General features: G+C 46.9%; 1 long non-coding RNA gene across 1 annotated transcript in view; it reads right to left on the bottom strand.

The window, feature by feature from the left end:
- LOC114586183 (uncharacterized) overlaps window positions 1-15,296 on the bottom strand; it is a 98,585-nt gene extending 83,289 nt beyond the window's left edge. The window contains exon 1 of the long non-coding RNA XR_003704074.2: window positions 14,844-15,296. This is a non-coding gene — a long non-coding RNA (uncharacterized LOC114586183). The remainder of the gene's footprint in view (window positions 1-14,843) is intronic.
- Window positions 15,297-16,972: the final 1,676 nt, after the last annotated feature.

Below are 16,972 nucleotides of genomic sequence, written 5' to 3'. Positions count from 1 at the left end.
TGTCTGAGGACTATCCCTGCCTCCGGGTCTGGTCCTGTCCGGACGGATACTAGAATCAGCAAGGGATACCCACATAGCCTGAAGGTGCTGCTGTGCAATGCCAGGTCAATGATTCATAAGACCACTGCCATCCATGACTTGATCATGGATGGAGGATTTGACCTGGCTTGTGTAACAGAGACTTGGTTGGATGAAGCAGATGGGCCTGTTCTTGCCGCTGCTTGTCCACCGGGTTTCTCTTACGCACAGCAACCCAGGCCTTGTGGGCGGGGAGGGGGGGTTGCAGTGATTTTTAGGAAGTCATTAGTTTGCACCAGGCGTCCTGTTAGGAAGACCCAGTTCTCTGAGTGCATGTTCTGGAAGTTGGGCAATAGGGGCAGTACAGGATTCCTTTTGGTGTACCGACCTCCCCGCTGCACCAAGGATTCCCTGCCCGAGCTGCTTCAGGTCGTGGCGGATGTTCTCCTGGAGACACCTAGTTTGGTTGTCCTAGGGGATTTTAATATCCATGCCGACACGACCTTACAAGGGGCCGCTCGGGACTTCGTGGAAAGCATGGCCTCCATGGGGCTGTCCCTGAATAACTTTGGCCCAACCCATAGCCGCGGACATGCCTTGGACCTGGTGTTTACCTCCATGGATGTTGGTGTTCTAACACTAAATAAAAGCGAAACAAAAGAAGTGCCATGGTCAGACCACTTCCTGGTGCAACTTGACTTCTCCGCGACCCTTCCCCTCTGCAGGGAGGTGGGACCGATTCGGATGGTCCGCCCCCGCCACTTAATGGATCCAAATGGCTTCCAGAGAGTGGTAGGGGATGCTTTATCCCATGTTGATGGCCTTTCAGCTGATTCCCTGGTGGCCCGCTGGAATGTGGAGTTAACCAGGGCTATTGACTGTTTGGCTCCGAAGCGCCCTCTCCGATTGCATGGAGCCCGGACAGCCCCGTGGTTTTCCACGGATCTGAGGGCAATGAAACAATCGTTGAGACGGCTAGAGCGCCGGTGGCGGATGACCCATTCTGAAGCTGACCGGACACAGGTTAGAGCTCAGTGTCGAGCCTACCAAGTGGCGGTAGCGACGGCGAAGAAGGCCTTCTTCGCCGCCTCTATTGCATCTGCAGAAAACAGCAGCAGGAGACTTTTTCAGGTGGTCCGCAATTTAGCGGAACCACCTGCTACATCGGGGCCCAGTACGGGCCACATGATCTCCTGCAATGATTTTGCAAAGTTTTTTGCAGATAAAGTCGCTCAGATTCGGGAAGAGGTAGACGCCAACGTGGGAGCAGGGCCAGGGCGGGAGAGTGCTAGAGTCCTGTCTAGTCAAATTGCGTGGGATCAATTCCAATCTGTTACCTCCGAGGATGTGGACAGGCTGCTTGGACGAGTGAAACCAACCACCTGTCTCCTGGATCCTTGCCCATCCTGGCTTATAAAAGCTAGCCGGGAAGGGCTGGGCGATGGGCTTCGTGGGGTGGTGAATGCTTCCCTCCGTGAGGGAACCTTCCCAGACCCGTTGAAAGAGGCGGTTATTAAACCGCTTCTTAAAAAACCATCTTTAGATGCGGCCACGATGGCCAACTATCGCCCAGTCTCAAATCTTCCATTCTTGGGCAAGGTGATTGAGCGAGTGGTTGCTGAACAACTCCAGGCACGCCTGGAAGAAGCGGACCATTTGGATCCCTTCCAATCGGGATTCAGGCCTCATCACGGGACTGAAACTGCCTTGGTCGCACTGGTTGATGATCTCCGGCGGGCTAGGGACAAAGGTGAGAGCTGTTTCCTAGTTCTGCTGGATCTCTCAGCGGCATTTGATACCATCGACCATAACATCCTTCTGGACCGTCTTGAGGGGCTGGGAGCTGGGGGTACTGTCATACAGTGGTTCCGCTCCTTCCTCCTGGGCCGTGTTCAGAAAGTGGTGGGGGGGGATGAGTGTTCAGACCCCTGGGCTCTCACTTGTGGGGTGCCTCAGGGTTCTGTCCTCTCCCCTATGCTTTTCAACATCTACATGCAGCCGCTGGGAGAGATCATCAGGGGGTTTGGGCTGGGTGTTCATCAGTATGCAGATGATACCCAGCTCTACCTTTCTTTCAAATCAGAACCAGTGAAGGCGGTGACGGTCCTGTGTGAGTGTCTGGAGGCGGTTGGAGGATGGATGGCGGCAAACAGATTGAGATTGAATCCTGACAAGACAGAAGTACTGTTTCTGGGGGACAGGAGGCGGGCAGGTGTGGATGATTCCCTGGTCCTGAATGGGGTAACCGTGCCCCTGAAGGACCAGGTGCGCAGCCTGGGAGTCATTTTGGACTCACAGCTGTCCATGGAGGCACAGGTTAAATCCGTGTCCAGGGCAGCTGTGTACCAGCTCCATCTGGTACGTAGGCTGAGACCCTATCTGCCCGCGGACTGCCTCGCCAGAGTGGTGCATGCTCTGGTTATCTCCCGCTTGGACTACTGCAATGCGCTCTACGTGGGGCTACCTTTGAAGGTGACCCGGAAACTACAACTAATCCAGAATGCAGCAGCCAGACTGGTGACTGGGAACGGCCGCCGAGACCATATAACACCGGTCTTGAAAGACCTACATTGGCTCCCAGTACGTTTCCGAGCACAATTCAAAGTGTTGGTGCTGACCTTTAAAGCCCTAAACGGCCTCGGTCCAGTATACCTGAAGGAGCGTCTCCACCTCCATCGTTCTACCCGGACACTGAGGTCCAGCACCGAGGGCCTTCTGGCGGTTCCCTCACTGCGAGAAGCCAAGTTACAGGGAACCAGGCAGAGGGCCTTCTCGGTAGTGGCGCCCTCCCTGTGGAACGCCCTCCCACCAGATGTCAAAGAGAACAACAACTACCAGACTTTTAGAAGACATCTGAAGGCAGCCCTGTTTAGGGAAGCTTTTAATGTTTGATGTATCACAGTATTTTAATATTCTTTTGGAAGCCGCCCAGAGTGGCTGGGGAAACCCAGCCAGATGGGCGGGGTATAAATAATAAATTATTATTATTATTATTATTATTATTATTATTATTATTATTATTATTATTATTATACTGGATAACGTTCTGTTTTATACAACTGTCTTTTTAAAATTCTTGTTAAAATTACTAGCTTGCCAGAGAGTTTTTTCAGCTTGAGCTTTCCAGTTAGTCGACACTCCCAATTTGCCTGCTTAAGCTCATTTTTCAAAATGTTTTCGTCTCAGAAATGCCACCATTCCCCCCCCCCCCAGTTTTAAGAGCATCCATTCAACCCGATTTCTTCCAAGCACAAGAGCACTGACAAGTACTGTCCAGATAATACAATTTCTTTCCTAAATGCCCTAACAATAAATCCATGTCCTGTCTCTCCCTGCTTTTGTGGCACAAAGAACCACTCACTAGTAATGACAGATTTAAACGCATCCCATACAGCTGTCCTACTATCTATAGCTCCATCATCATAATCAAAACAAGCATTAATATCACCTGCAACTTTTTCTGCAGCAAAGCGATAATGAAGTAAAGATTAAGGATTCTTCCAGATGACCTGTTTATTGAGCATTCATCCTGAACCGCTTCCGTAAATTTAGACTGGGGTCCCATTTGCATTTAAAGCACAGTTATGCCACTTTTAATTTTCATGGCTTTCCACAAAGAATCCTGGGAACTGTGGTTTAAGGATTCTGGGAGTTACAATCAGTCCCTCTTCCCAGAAAACTCTGAGAAGGGAATGGTGGTCTCTTATCAAATCCCAGCCATGACTGTTCAAGTGGTATAATAGTCCTTTAAATGGATGGTTCCATTCTGAAGGAAATCAGCCCTGAGTGCTCACTGGAAGGACAGATCCTGAAGCTGAAGCTCCCATACTTTGGCCACCTCATGAGAAGAGAAGACTCCCTGGAAAAGACCCTGATGTTGGGAAAGATGGAGGGCACAAGGAGAAGGGGAGGACAGAGGACGAGATGGTTGGACAGTGTTCGCAAAGCTACCAGCATGAGTTTGACCAAACTGCGGGAGGCAGTGGAAGACAGGAGTGCCTGGCGTGCTCTGGTCCATAGGTTCACGAAGAGTCAGACACAACTAAACAACAACAACAACAAATGGATGGTGCAAATGTGGCCCATGTCTGGTCTTTATTGAGCATTCCTTTTGATTTGTTTGCTGGTTGGTTATACAACAAAGAGCATTCTTTCTTAATTGCTTGTGGGATGCTTAAGTCTTCCCATTAGTCATTCATTCCTCCACACTTCTCAGTGCATTTACCTCTTCGCTTTCCAAACCACAGAGGGGTGTTTTTGCTTTTTGTTTTAAGTGGATTTGTTTCACTGGGGTGTTAAGAGCACTAAAGTGCCAGCATGCACTTGAATCCCTCCAACAAAATACAGACCGTCTAGAGCAGGGGGAGGCAATCTAAGGCCCGGGGGCCGGATGCGGCCCAATCGCCTTCTCAATCCGGCTCGCGGACGGTCCGGGAATCAGCGTGTTTTTACATGAGTAGAATGTGCCCTTTTATTTAAAATGCACCTCTGGGTTATTTGTGGGGCCTGCCTGGTGTTTTTACAGGAGTAGAATGTGTGCTTCTATTTAAAATGCATCTCTGGGTTATTTGTGGGGCATAGGAATTCGTTCATCCCCCCCCCCCAATATAGTCCGGCCCACCACATGGTCTGAGGGACCACGGGCCCACGGCTGAAAAAGGTTGCTGACCCCTGGTCTAGAGGCACATCCATGTCTGAATTATAGAGTTGGGAGGGATCCCAAGGGTCATCTAGCCCAACCCCCTGCAATGCAGGAATCTCAATTAAAGCATCCATGCCAGGTTGGCCATCCAGGGACCTGTGACCCTCCAGATTTTGTTTCAATTCCATTTAGCCCTAGCCAGCATGGTCAGTAGCTAGAGATGATGGGAACTGAGGTCTAGGAAGATCTGGAGGGCACCCTGGTCTAACTAAACCTGACACAAAAACGTTCAGTGTTCCACTTTCACTGCAAAGCAGCAAGGGGAAGGGGCGATTTAGAGCAGGGCAGCAGCAGAGGTGTTTTTAACCCTCCCTTCACCCAGCACAGTTTTCTCCCTGCACTTGCAGCTCCCTGCTGCTCACTCTGCCCCCCCCCCCCCGCCCACAGTGCTCCAGATAATTGCTTGATCTGGATTCTAGGGTGATCTTTACTCAAAAGGTTAGATCTCTCTCTCCACCTTCCTGTTAGATTATCGATCTGGAATTTATTAGTCTCAGCCAGGATAGCTCTAGCTAGGAACTGGAACGCTCGAAATTGCCTTTTACAGCTATTAGAGCATGGCTGATTCAAGCTTTGGAAGTTGCCGGATGCGATAAATTCACTGACACTGTATGTAAGGGAAATGGATTGATCTTTTTGTTTTTGTTTTTTTGTTTTTAAATATATATTTAATAAGGTTTTTCAATATAAAAGCATATTTAATAAAACAACGTTGATTATTTAACATCTTTTCATCATTACTTTGGACTCCCTCTCACCTCCCCCACACACTTGCATCGTTATACAATTATTTCCAAGCAAATTATCATTTTGGTCATAGTCTTTAGATTCAGTCATTAAAATATAGTTAAACTTAAATCTAGTTTAGTGATAGACAATTATTTCTGTTCTGGCATCCCTGTCAACATTCAGCCAAATTACAATATTTTTGTAAATAAGTCTTGAATTTCTTCCAGTCTTCTTCAACTCTCTCTTCTCCCAGGTCTCGAATTCTGCCAGTCATCTCTGCTAATTGCATATAGTCCATCAGCTGCATCTGCCATTCTTCCAGAGTGGGTAGATCTTGAGTCTTCCAATTCTTGGCGATCAGTATCCTTGCTGCCGTTGTTGCATACATAAAAAATGTTCTGTCCTTCTTTAACACATTCTGGCCAACAATGCCCAAGAGGAAGGCCTCTGGTTTTTTGGTAAAGGTATACTTAAACACCTTTTTTAACTCGTTATATATCATCTCCCAGAAGGCCTTCACTCTAGGGCAAGTCCACCAGAGGTGAAAGAATGTTCCTTCATTTTCCTTACATTTCCAACATTTATTATCAGACGAATGGTATATCTTAGCCAATTTAACTGGGGTCATGTACCATCTGTATATCATTTTCATTACATTTTCCTTCAGAGCATTACATGCAGTGAAGTTCAGCCCAGTGGTCCACAACCTTTCCCAATCTTCAAACATAATATTATGCCCAATATCCTGTGCCCACTTTATCATTGCCGATTTAACCATTTCGTCTTGTGTGTTCCATTTCAGCAGCAAATTATACATTTTTGAAAGTACTTTAGTCTTAGGTTCTAACAGTTCTGTTTCCAACTTCGATTTCTCCACCTGGAATCCTAACTTTTTATCATTCTTAAATACTTCTTTAATCTGAGCATAGTGTAGCCAGTCTCGCACTTTATCTTTCATTTTCTCTAAACTCTGCAATTTCCAATTGTCTCCATCTCTTTCTAATATCTCCCAATACTTTGGCCAGTTGGCCTCCATATTGGCTCTTTTTCGGGCCTTAGCCTCCAAGGGTGACAGCCACCTCGGAGTTTTATTCTCCAGTAAGTCTTTGTATCTTGTCCAGACATGGATTGATCTTTTTGTTTCAAGGCAAGTGCGTGCCTTTTGTTCTTTATTGGAACACACCCTGTAGCTTTACAGCATTCAACCATCATCTTTTGGGTAAACTTATTTTTAGAATAGTAATAAATAGATGGCTATTTGCAAGGTGACCGTGTGACTCGAACCGAAGATGAGAAAAGCAGTCTGGGGCAGAAAATAGAGGTGGGAAGACAGGCAGGGGCAGAAGGGTCAGGGCAATTCTGCGATTGCAACCCCACAGGTGGAAAAAAGCAGCTTCGGGTGGAAGAGGGAAAGCAGTCGGTGGGAGAAGGGTCAAGCACAGCTTTTCCCGCTCATTCCAAGCTGCCTCCTCCTTGTGCTGCTTTGCAGAGAAGCAGCCGGACTTGGGGTTTTTGTTACACCCACTCACAGGCGACATTTACATCCAGAAGCTTGTAGCTGTCTTCCCCTGTAAGAGCAAGAGGGTGCCTCTAAATTCTGTTCCGTTGAACCGATGCACAGGAATTAAGGAAGCCCCCAAAGGTAAAAACATCCAAGCTTCTTTTGGCAAACGGAAGATACACAGCTGTGCTCAGCTGTTAGGGCCCAAGCAGGCAGCCAAGCAGAGGATTGGAAACTGAAGACAGTATTTCCTCTCAGATGCACCCCTGGAGAACAAGGGGCCCGGGTATATGAAGGGCTGTTGTCAACAGATGTGGAGATTCTGTGAAGCAACTATCCATCTTAATTCACCCATTTGCAGACGAACCAGAAGAACAAGAAGATAAAGTGGGTAATATTTTGGCACACACATATTTTTGTTTTGGAGGAAGTTGAACGTAGGTAACAGTTTCTCTCTGCACTCAGACATTGCCCGAATCGAGAGATGGCAGCAGCAGTGCTGGAAACTGAGCTCTCTCTTGCCACAGATGCGTCCAGTTCAGAATCCACGTATTAATGAACGGATCCTTTCAATCCTAGTTCTCATGGACTGCTGTGTGACCTTCTCCTGGATGCAGAGAGAGCAGCTTTGGTTGGGTTTAGGAAACAATGAAAAATCAGCCCAACTAATTAACAAAGAGGGCATTGCAACACATGTAGATCCCATGTCTGCATACTTATGATTTAACTAGCCAAGGCAATGGAGAGCCATGACCGTCTCTTTGAATTTTAGCAAATGGCAGCCATAGAGGGTGATTTGGAACAGAACTGAGGCCCCAAGTGTGTGGGTGATTTGCCCCCTTTCCCCACAGTGCCATGTTACTGATCGGATTCACTCATGACAGAATAAATAATAACAGAATAAAATAGAGGCTGCAGGAGTGGGAAGAGATTTTCACTTTAAAAAAAATGAGTATTTCCTCCCCTGGCTGTGGTCCCCATCCAAAAGACCCCCCTGCCTTTAATGGTTATTTGCTCAAAAGTAAAAAGATGGGAGAGCCTGCAAAGATCAATGGGGCTTGCGGCCAAGAGTGTGTGTAAGGCTGTGGTCTTTGGTTGAGATCCTATGTTTTGCTTACTTGCCTGGGGGTAATTCCTAACGTACCATGAGCCTGGTGAGGAAGGCATGTGTGCATCGTTCTTCCCACAACCAAATCAACCGACTCTTTCCAGAGTATGTGCATATCTGTACACATTACTGTACAGTGGTACCTCGGGTTACATACGGTTCAGGTTACAAACACTTCCGATTACAGACTCCGCTAACCCAAAAATAGTACCTCGGGTTAAGAACTTTGCTTCAGGATGAGAACAGAAATTGTGCTCCAGCGGCGCGGCAGCAGTAGGAAGCCCCATTAGCTAAAGTGGTGCTTCAGGTTAAGAACAGTTTCAGGTAAAGAACGGACCTCTGGAACAAATTAAGTACGTAACCAGAGGTACCACTGTACTTGCTTGGAGAATTGGTTTGTTAAATTTGGAGAAGTGCAAATTTCAAAGGATGGCTGTGCTTTGCTTCATGTAGTATTAATTATTATTATTATTATTATTATTATTATTATTATTATTATTGGAAAGGGAGAAGTAGGTAGGTTTGCCTTTAAATGCCAAATTCCTTCTCCATCCCTAGCCAGTCGATTCTCGCCACCAAGTAAAATTTGTGGAAACAAATCAAGATGAATGCTGAATAAACAGGTCACACAGAGGAGTTCTTCAATTGACTTATGGGAGGTTCAATTACTTCTGTAGTTGCAAAGCAGACAGACAGACAGACAGACAGACAGACAGACAGACAGACAGACACACACACACACAGACACACACACACACACACACACACACTGACCAGCCTTATGCTTGTCTTTCTCCAGGCCCAGGTCCCTTGTTAGAAAAGGATGGGTCTATGTTGGAATCTGTCACACTGAGCCCTTGAAATCTCTGCCGATTTGGCAAGTGTGGCAAAACGACGCCAATGCTCATGTTTGCTTACACAGGGTATCTATTCTGCAGCGTCCAGAAAAGCTCAAGACAAATATGTACACTTGTAAAATAAACACATGTGACCTCCCAGGCTTCAGCCGCTCTGAAACCTAAAGAGGACACGTCGCATCACCCCTGAGAGTGAGGACGCTGAGGAGCAAAGGGAATCCGGGTTCAAAAAATCCCACCCTGACGGGCATCAGACACAATATTAACCGCATTATAAGGCTCCAAAGTTTATGAAAAGGAGCCAACTTTTTAAGGCTGCCAGCCAAAACACTTTCAGCTAGTGAGTAAAATCCACAAGGCTCCCTTCAGAGTAAACATACTGAGGATTGTGCTGTAGATCAGAGGTTTACATACCAAATGCACGCCCATGTGGAAGATGGAGACTTTAGACCAGGCCTCTGGAACCAGCAGATGTTGCGGAGGAAGAAGCAGAGCTGTCGTAGACATCAGTGTTCATAGCCTACCAAGACTACTAACTACACTGCAAGCATTTCCCCCCATCATGCAAAATGATGTCACAAGAGACTTTGCTCATAATGGGTATGCATGGAGATGAGGGTTGCCACCCGGCAGCGGGGGGGGGGCTGGCTGGCTTGGCTTGTTCCTGTGAAGCTCTGGTGGGTGATGCCAATGATGGGGTCTTGCTAATTGCTGCATATCAAGCCGCTGTTAAAGGGACAGCTAAAGAGGTTGCTATCAAATATGGCAACCTAGCAGAGATCCCATACCCTCCAACATTTCTCCAATGAAAATAGGGGTGTCCTATTCCATAATATTAATATTTTTAAAATTTATGTCCTGCCTATCTGACTGGGTTGCCCCAGCCACTCAGGGTGGCTTTCAACACACACACACACACACACACACACACACACACACACACAGAGTGGTACCTCGGGTTACATACACTTCAGGTTACAGACTCCGCTAACCCAGAAATATTACCTCGGGTTAAGAACTTTGCTTCAGGATGAGAACAGAAATCGTGTTCCTGCGGCGTGACGGCAGCAGGAGGCCCCATTAGCTAAAGTAGTGCTTCAGGATAAGAACAGCTTCAGCTTAAGAACAGACCTCCAGAACGAATTAGGTTCTTAACCCAAGGTACCACTGTATATATAAGCATAATTTAACATTTAAAAACTTTCTCATACAAGGCTACCTTCAGATGTCTTCTACAGGTTGTATAATTACTTTTCTTCTTGGCTCAGGGGTCACTGGAGGTCCATACTCTGCCAAGCTAAGCAGTTGGCTCCTTACCTCTCTCGCCCTGACCTGGCCACTGTGATCCACGCGACGGTCACCTCCAGGCTTGATTAATGTAACTCACTCTATGTGGGGCTGCCCTTGAGACTGACCCAGAAACTCCAGCGGGTGCAGAATGCCACAGCAAGACTCCTTACAAGGTCCTCGCTGTGGGATCACATTCACCCGGTGCTATACCAGCTGCACTGGCTCCCAGTGGAGTAGAGGATCAGGTTTAAGGTGCTGGTTTTAACCTTTAAAGCCCTATACGGCCTAGGACCCTTGTACCTACGGGACCGCCTCTCCTGGTATGTCCCACGGAGGACCTTACGGTCTTCAAATAAAAACATCCTGGAGATCCCAGGCCACAGGGAGGTTAGGCTGGCCTCAACAGAGCCAGGGCTTTTTTGGCCGTGGCCCCGATCTGGTGGAATGCTCTGTCACAAGAGACCAGGGCCCTGCGGGACTTGACATCTTTCCGCAGTGCCTGCAAGACAGAGCTGTTCCACCAGGCCTTTGGCCAAGGCACAGTCTGACCCCCTCCTTCGGCAATCCTCATAGAACTCTAGCCCAATGGTTGCCATTAATTTGATTCTGAATTGATTTTAGAATGTATTTCAATTAATTGATTGTGATTTTATGTAAATTGTGCTATTTTTACTGTTGTTAGCCACTCTGAGCCTGGCTCTGGCTGGGGAGGGCGGGGTATAAATAAAGTATTATTATTATTATTATTATTATTATTATTATTATTATTATACCCTCCAACATTTATCCAGCGAAAATAGAGGCAACCTAAGGAAAAGCGGGACATTCCAGGATCAAATCAGAAACCAGGATGGCTGTCCCTGGAAAATAGGGACACTTGGAGGGTCTGAGATCCTCTCTCACGCAATTTCTTGCTACACCAAAATGCACTGCAGTGGCCAGTTTTTCAAAGACGTTTTGTGACGCCTGGAAGGAACCCAAATCCTGCGCCTTGGGACTTAGGAATACAGCTGCAAATATAGCTTTTTAAGTGCATTATACCAGTGTTTCCCAACCGGTGTTCCGCAGCACACTAGTGTGCCGCCGGACGTTGCCTAGTGTGCCGTGGGAGGGAGGCGGGCGAGGCGGGCTAATCCTCTGACGAGCTCCACCTCCAGACCCATTGCTCAAATCCTTTAACCCAGGAGGGCGGGGAGGGGGGGGAGAAAGAGAAAAAAGAAAGGGTGGAAAAAAAGAAGGGGAAGAGAAAATATTTTTTTTAAAAAAAGGAAAGAGAGGAAAAAAAGCGAGGGATGGAGGAAGGGGAATAAACAGAAGGGGAGGACAATGAAGAGGGGCGGGGCTTGGCAGGCAGCAGATAACTGGGGAGGGGGGCGCGGCTGGCGGCGGCTCAAGGCAGGAAGGGAGGAGCTGCCTCGCGGAGAGTCTTGGGCTGCAGAGATTTCCCGTTCAGGAGCGCGGGAGGCCACGCCGTGGATGGGAATCTCCTCCTCCTCTTCCTCCTCCTCCTCCAGGAGAGAGGGTGGTCCGCCCCACCGAGTCGGGCCTGCTCAAGCGTGGGAGCCTATAGTTAGAGCTCAGCTCCTTTTCTTGCCTTCCCCGCCCCCCCACGGAGCACATTTTCCTCGCCCCCCCAACCCCCGCATGTAGAATAGAAGCCCTCCAGCCTCCACGGTGCACAAACTCTCCCCTCTGCAACGAAGCGCTTTGTTGCATATCTTTGGTGAGGTTTTTAGGCAGTCTTGGTGCACCTTAAATCAGTGCTAATTGCGCCTGGACGCAGTATTTACTTCCGAGTAGGCCCCCTTCTCCCCCCCCCCCCCCGGTAGCACCTGACGTTGCTATTCGTATTATCAGGTTTGTTTGTTGATAATTTAATTGTTTTAAAAGCATCATGCTAAAGAGCTCTCTCCCACCCCCAGACCCTTGGGCAAAACAGAAACACACACATACACAAACACAGAGATTGAGCCCTGCAGGTTTTATGAAATGAATGGATTCTGAATGCCTGTTTCAGTGGCTTGTCCGCCTTAGGCTGCTGGGCCAGACACCTGTTACACGGTGCAGTCCGTAAGCTGTGAGCGCTGCTACCTGCCGCCGAGACCACGTAACGACAGTCTTGAAAGACCTACATTGGCTCCCAGTACCTTTCCGAGCACAATTCAAAGTGTTGGTGCTGACCTTTAAAGCCCTAAGCGGTTTCGGTCCAGTATACCTGAAGTAGCGTCTCCGCCACCATCGTTCAGCCCAGACACTGAGATCCAGTGCCAAGGGCCTTCTGGCAATTCCCTCACTGTGAAAAGTGAGGTTACAGGGAACCAGGCAGAGGGCCTTCTCGGTAGTGGCGCCTGCCCTGTGGAATGCCCTCCCATCAGACATCAAAGAGATAACCATTACCTTCTATGCTGTTACTATTTTTTTATTTTTTTTTACATAAGTAAAAAGTGACCTTTCCCCATCTGGCATGGTGGTGTGCCTCGAGATTTTTTTCATGAAACAAGTGTGCCTTTGCCCAAAAAAGGTTGGGAAACTGCATTATACAAATGGGAGACTAAATGGTGAGCTTATGGCAAATTCAATACAGTATATTTTTCAAAACACATTATTTTAAAAAGCATTTTCACAGCATTTTTTATTTGTCTCGATTCCACCCTAGAATTCCTATAGAATTGCCACTTTTACTGCCCTGGCTCCTGATGCTTCTCAACAGCACCCTGCCAAATAAAAGTTAACCAGGTGAAGCTTTCCCCCATCTGCTTCATACCTCCTTGTCAGAAACTGTTTCACCTGCTAATGTCCCAATTGTGTGGTTGCTCTTAAAGGTGCAGGAACAGGGCCTTGGAGTGGTGTGTGCAGACATGGCAACCATAAATTTCTCCTTTTAACCCCAGAAAATTATGAGTGGATGGGGTGAGCTCCCCTTCCTCGGTCCCTGCTCCTGCCAACCTAGCAGTTCGAAAGCACGTCAAAGTGCAAGTAGATAAATAGGTACCGCTCCGGGGGGAAGGTAAACGGCATTTCCGTGCGCTGCTCTGGTTTGCCAGAAGCGGCTTAGTCATGCTGGCCACATGACCTGGAAGCTGTACGCTGGCTCCCTCAGCCAGTAAAGTGAGATGAGCGCCACAACCCCAGAGTCAGCCACGACTGGACCTAATGGCCAGGGGTCCCTTTACCTTTACCTTACCAGCTACTCAGTGATAAATGGAAAAGTACTTTCCCCATGTCCATCATTGCTCTATTGTTGCAGCACGTGTTCCAGGGATGAAGCCTTCGATAAGAAGCCCTGGAGGGGAGTGAGGCCTGGTTTATATGAAGCCATCAAATAATATTTTTGAGAAAGAAACGCTAAGAGCCGATTCCACCACTCCCAGTTTTTTATCCTCCTCTCGTGCTAAGCTCGTGGCTGCGGCGGTGTGCTGTGGCATGCTGTTTACACCAAGAAAAGTCTCTTTTCTTCCCTCACTTGACAGCCACAGCTTTGGCATGCTAAAAAAAGAGGAAGAAGAATCGTGGAAACGTCCCAAAATGTGCTAGATAAATAGCTCTCCTAGCCAACAGGCCTCCACCCATCCCAGGCCAAACCACAAACAGCCAGCTGGGGCCAGCTCTTGTTTTTTACCAGATGGGGAAGGGGGTGAACGCGGGAGTGTTTTTGTAGGATTTCTGCCTGAAAAGGTACTGGATATGTCCAAAGGATTTCTGAAGCTTCAATCTAGACTACAGGGGCTTATAGAGCTGACAAACCTCATCACAAGTGCAAGGCAAACAGCTGAAGCTTCTCCTGGCATAATGAAGGGAAAGGCTACACCTGTTGAATTGGTGCCTGTCCCACAGCAGTTAAAGGCACAGAGCCTCTTGACATTGGCCAACATAACAGGCCTATTCTAGTGTCCCATTTTGCCCAGGCAAGGGTCCTATCCTGTTAGCAGCTAGGGAAAGGGCAGTCTGAAATCTAACAGGTGAAGCCTTACCTCCCTCCCTCTCTCTCTTTCTCTCTCTCTCTCTCTCTCTCTCTCTCACACACACACACACACACACACACACACACACCTACTACTGTGTGCTCCCTGGGCTGGAGGTTACTTCCTATTCACATAATGACACACACAAAAACCCTTTTTGTGGTTGTCAGTTCATGAGGATTTGATTAGGGAAGTTTTTAATATTTAATGCTGTATTGTTTTTAACACTTGATTGGAAGCCGCCCAGAGTGGCTGGGGAAACTCAGCCAGATGGGTGGGGTATAAATAATAAATTATTTATTATTATTATTATTATTATTATTATTATTATTATTATTATTATGCAGAATTGCACTTGCACTAGTAAAACCCCAAATAAGTCAATGGATAATCTACAAAGAACAAGAAGTAACAATTTCTGCTGTCATCTGTGTTGGTGCAAAGGGAAAAAAAATAGGTATATAAAAGGAGAATTCCTGGATGCCAAGACCCATGTTTGGAATATGTACTTTTGTGAGAGAACCCTAGCAGAGATTTAAAAATCACAAAACATGCAACAAAGTGAAATATAGAATTATAGGTTGTTAGACCTTTAAAATATGCCCGTGAGATCCAAAATTTCCCTCTTCCCCTAGCAGAGGACCCACATTTGGTAAATTAAAAATGGTTTACTTACAAACTCTTCAAAGGTCAGTTTCCTGTCCTCCAGAAATTTGCACAGGCAGTAAGTAAAACTTGGCTTAGTGGTGAAAGTTCCTAAATCACTAGTAGATGAACTCAAGAGCAGCTTCTGAGAGCCTCCTCACACTTGAGCTTCTCAGGTAAACTGAACAACAGGCCTGATTACCCATTTCCTCCCAAGGTAAGGGGAAGTGACCTCAGTAAGCCTGGCAGGACAGCTTACTCTATGGTATTAACCCCTTCATGCATCAATTAGATTGAACCATGTTGGTTATATGAGGCTGGCTATCCCACAATCTGGAAATGCTCCAGCTGCTCTCCTTCCATTCTCTATCTCTCTTTCTCCCCCTTCCCACCTCACCTCTGAAATAAGACTTCTATTTTTGGACATAGAGAATTCATTATACTGTGTTCAAGTCTGTCTTCTACTTTGCCTTCCCCCCGCACCTATGGATCTTTTACAACTGCATGGTTTTATTCTTGTTAAAGTGTTTAACTTTTCTCCTGGTGGCCTCTCTCGTTTGGGTTGAGCGCTAAGCCTTTGTCTGAGTAATTTATCGCTGGAGATTAAAAAAATATAGACTTGTGCAACAGGCTTGAAGTCAAGAATTCATCAACATTGAGAGTGACCCCACTTCCCCTTACTTGATGCAACGGGTTGCATCGTTCTTGCTAGTCTGTATTCATCTTACCAGTGTTTACTCTTGAACCTTACGATGCAAGTGATCATCTGTCACGGTCAAATGAAATTTAGAGCTGATCAACTTTGTGGTTGGGAATACTAGTTCACCGAAGTGTGTGCTTTCAAAAGAAACACCATGCCAGTAGTCAGATTCAATGCATTAATTAATCAATCAGTCTGAGAATAGTTCATGGTTCATTGAATTGTAGGTGCTAAGGTCATGTGCTCCATTTGTTGATCTGCTATTTTGGGGGTGGAGGAAATCCTAGATGAGCTGTACGTTGCTTATGGGCTCTACAAAGCCTAAGGTTGCAGTCCAGTCTACTCAGAAGTAAATCCCACAGTGTTCAATGCTGCTCACTTCCAAGTTAAGTGTGCAGAGGACTACGGCCTTTTGCTGCTTTTCTTTGCAATTCCCTTTAACCACAGTATCTCTTACAGCACAGATAGGTGAAGCAATAGCACCACCTGCTGGCAATGAACGAAATGACGAAGCAATGATTTCAGCACACTTTACTGCTATTCAACTTGATCTAAAGCTCCTTGAACAAAGCTGAGGAAATTGCTATTGTGAGAGCTGTTTGTGGTTCTGAAAGAGACGGAACTGGCTGCTAAAAATGACCTTAATCATTGCTGCACTTAAATTATAGCACAGGATGGAGAGGAGGGAAGAACGGGAGGAGGAGCTCTACTCAATAAAGGTGTGTTTTTGTTGTTGTTTAGTTGTTTAGTCGTGTCCGACTCTTCGTGACCCCATGGACCAGAGCACGCCAGGCACTCCTGTCTTCCACTGCCTCCCGCAGTTTGGTCAAACTCATGTTAGTCACTTCGAGAACACTGTCCAACCATCGCGTCCTCTGCTGTCCCCTTCTCCTTATGCCCTCCATCTTTCCCAACATCAGGGTCTTTTTCAGGAAGTCTTCTCTTCTCATGAGGTGGCCAAAGTATTGGAGCCTCAGCTTCAGGATCTGTCCTTCCAGTGAGCACTCAGGGCTGATTTCCTTCAGAATGGATAGGTTGGATCTTCTTGCAGTCCATGGGACTCTCAAGAGTCTCCTCCAGCATCATAATTCAAAAGCATCAATTCTTCAGCGATCAGCCTTCTTTATGGTCCAGCTCTCACTTCCATACATCACTACTGGGAAAACCATAGCTTTAACTATGCGGGCCTTTGTTGGCAAGGTGATGGCTCTGCTTTTAGAAGGTTGCTATCAATAGACAAGCATCTCCACTAGCTGTAAACCAGTCTCAGCCTCCCACTTATTTAATTTCTGCTCAGAATCTTTGCTAACATAATTGATCGTTCCATAGAGAGAGAACTTATGGTTTGTCACTCATGGGAAACAAAACCATTCTAAGTATAGGGTTTCCATGTGGCCAAGATGGATTCAAGAAGTTAACACTAGCACCTGCTCACTCCTACTGCAACTGGCTGGAACTAA

The sequence above is a fragment of the Podarcis muralis genome, chromosome 2 (assembly GCF_964188315.1).
Source record: "Podarcis muralis chromosome 2, rPodMur119.hap1.1, whole genome shotgun sequence".
Taxonomy (NCBI): Eukaryota; Metazoa; Chordata; class Lepidosauria; order Squamata; family Lacertidae; genus Podarcis; species Podarcis muralis.
This window is presented reverse-complemented; position numbering and strand designations above follow the sequence as displayed.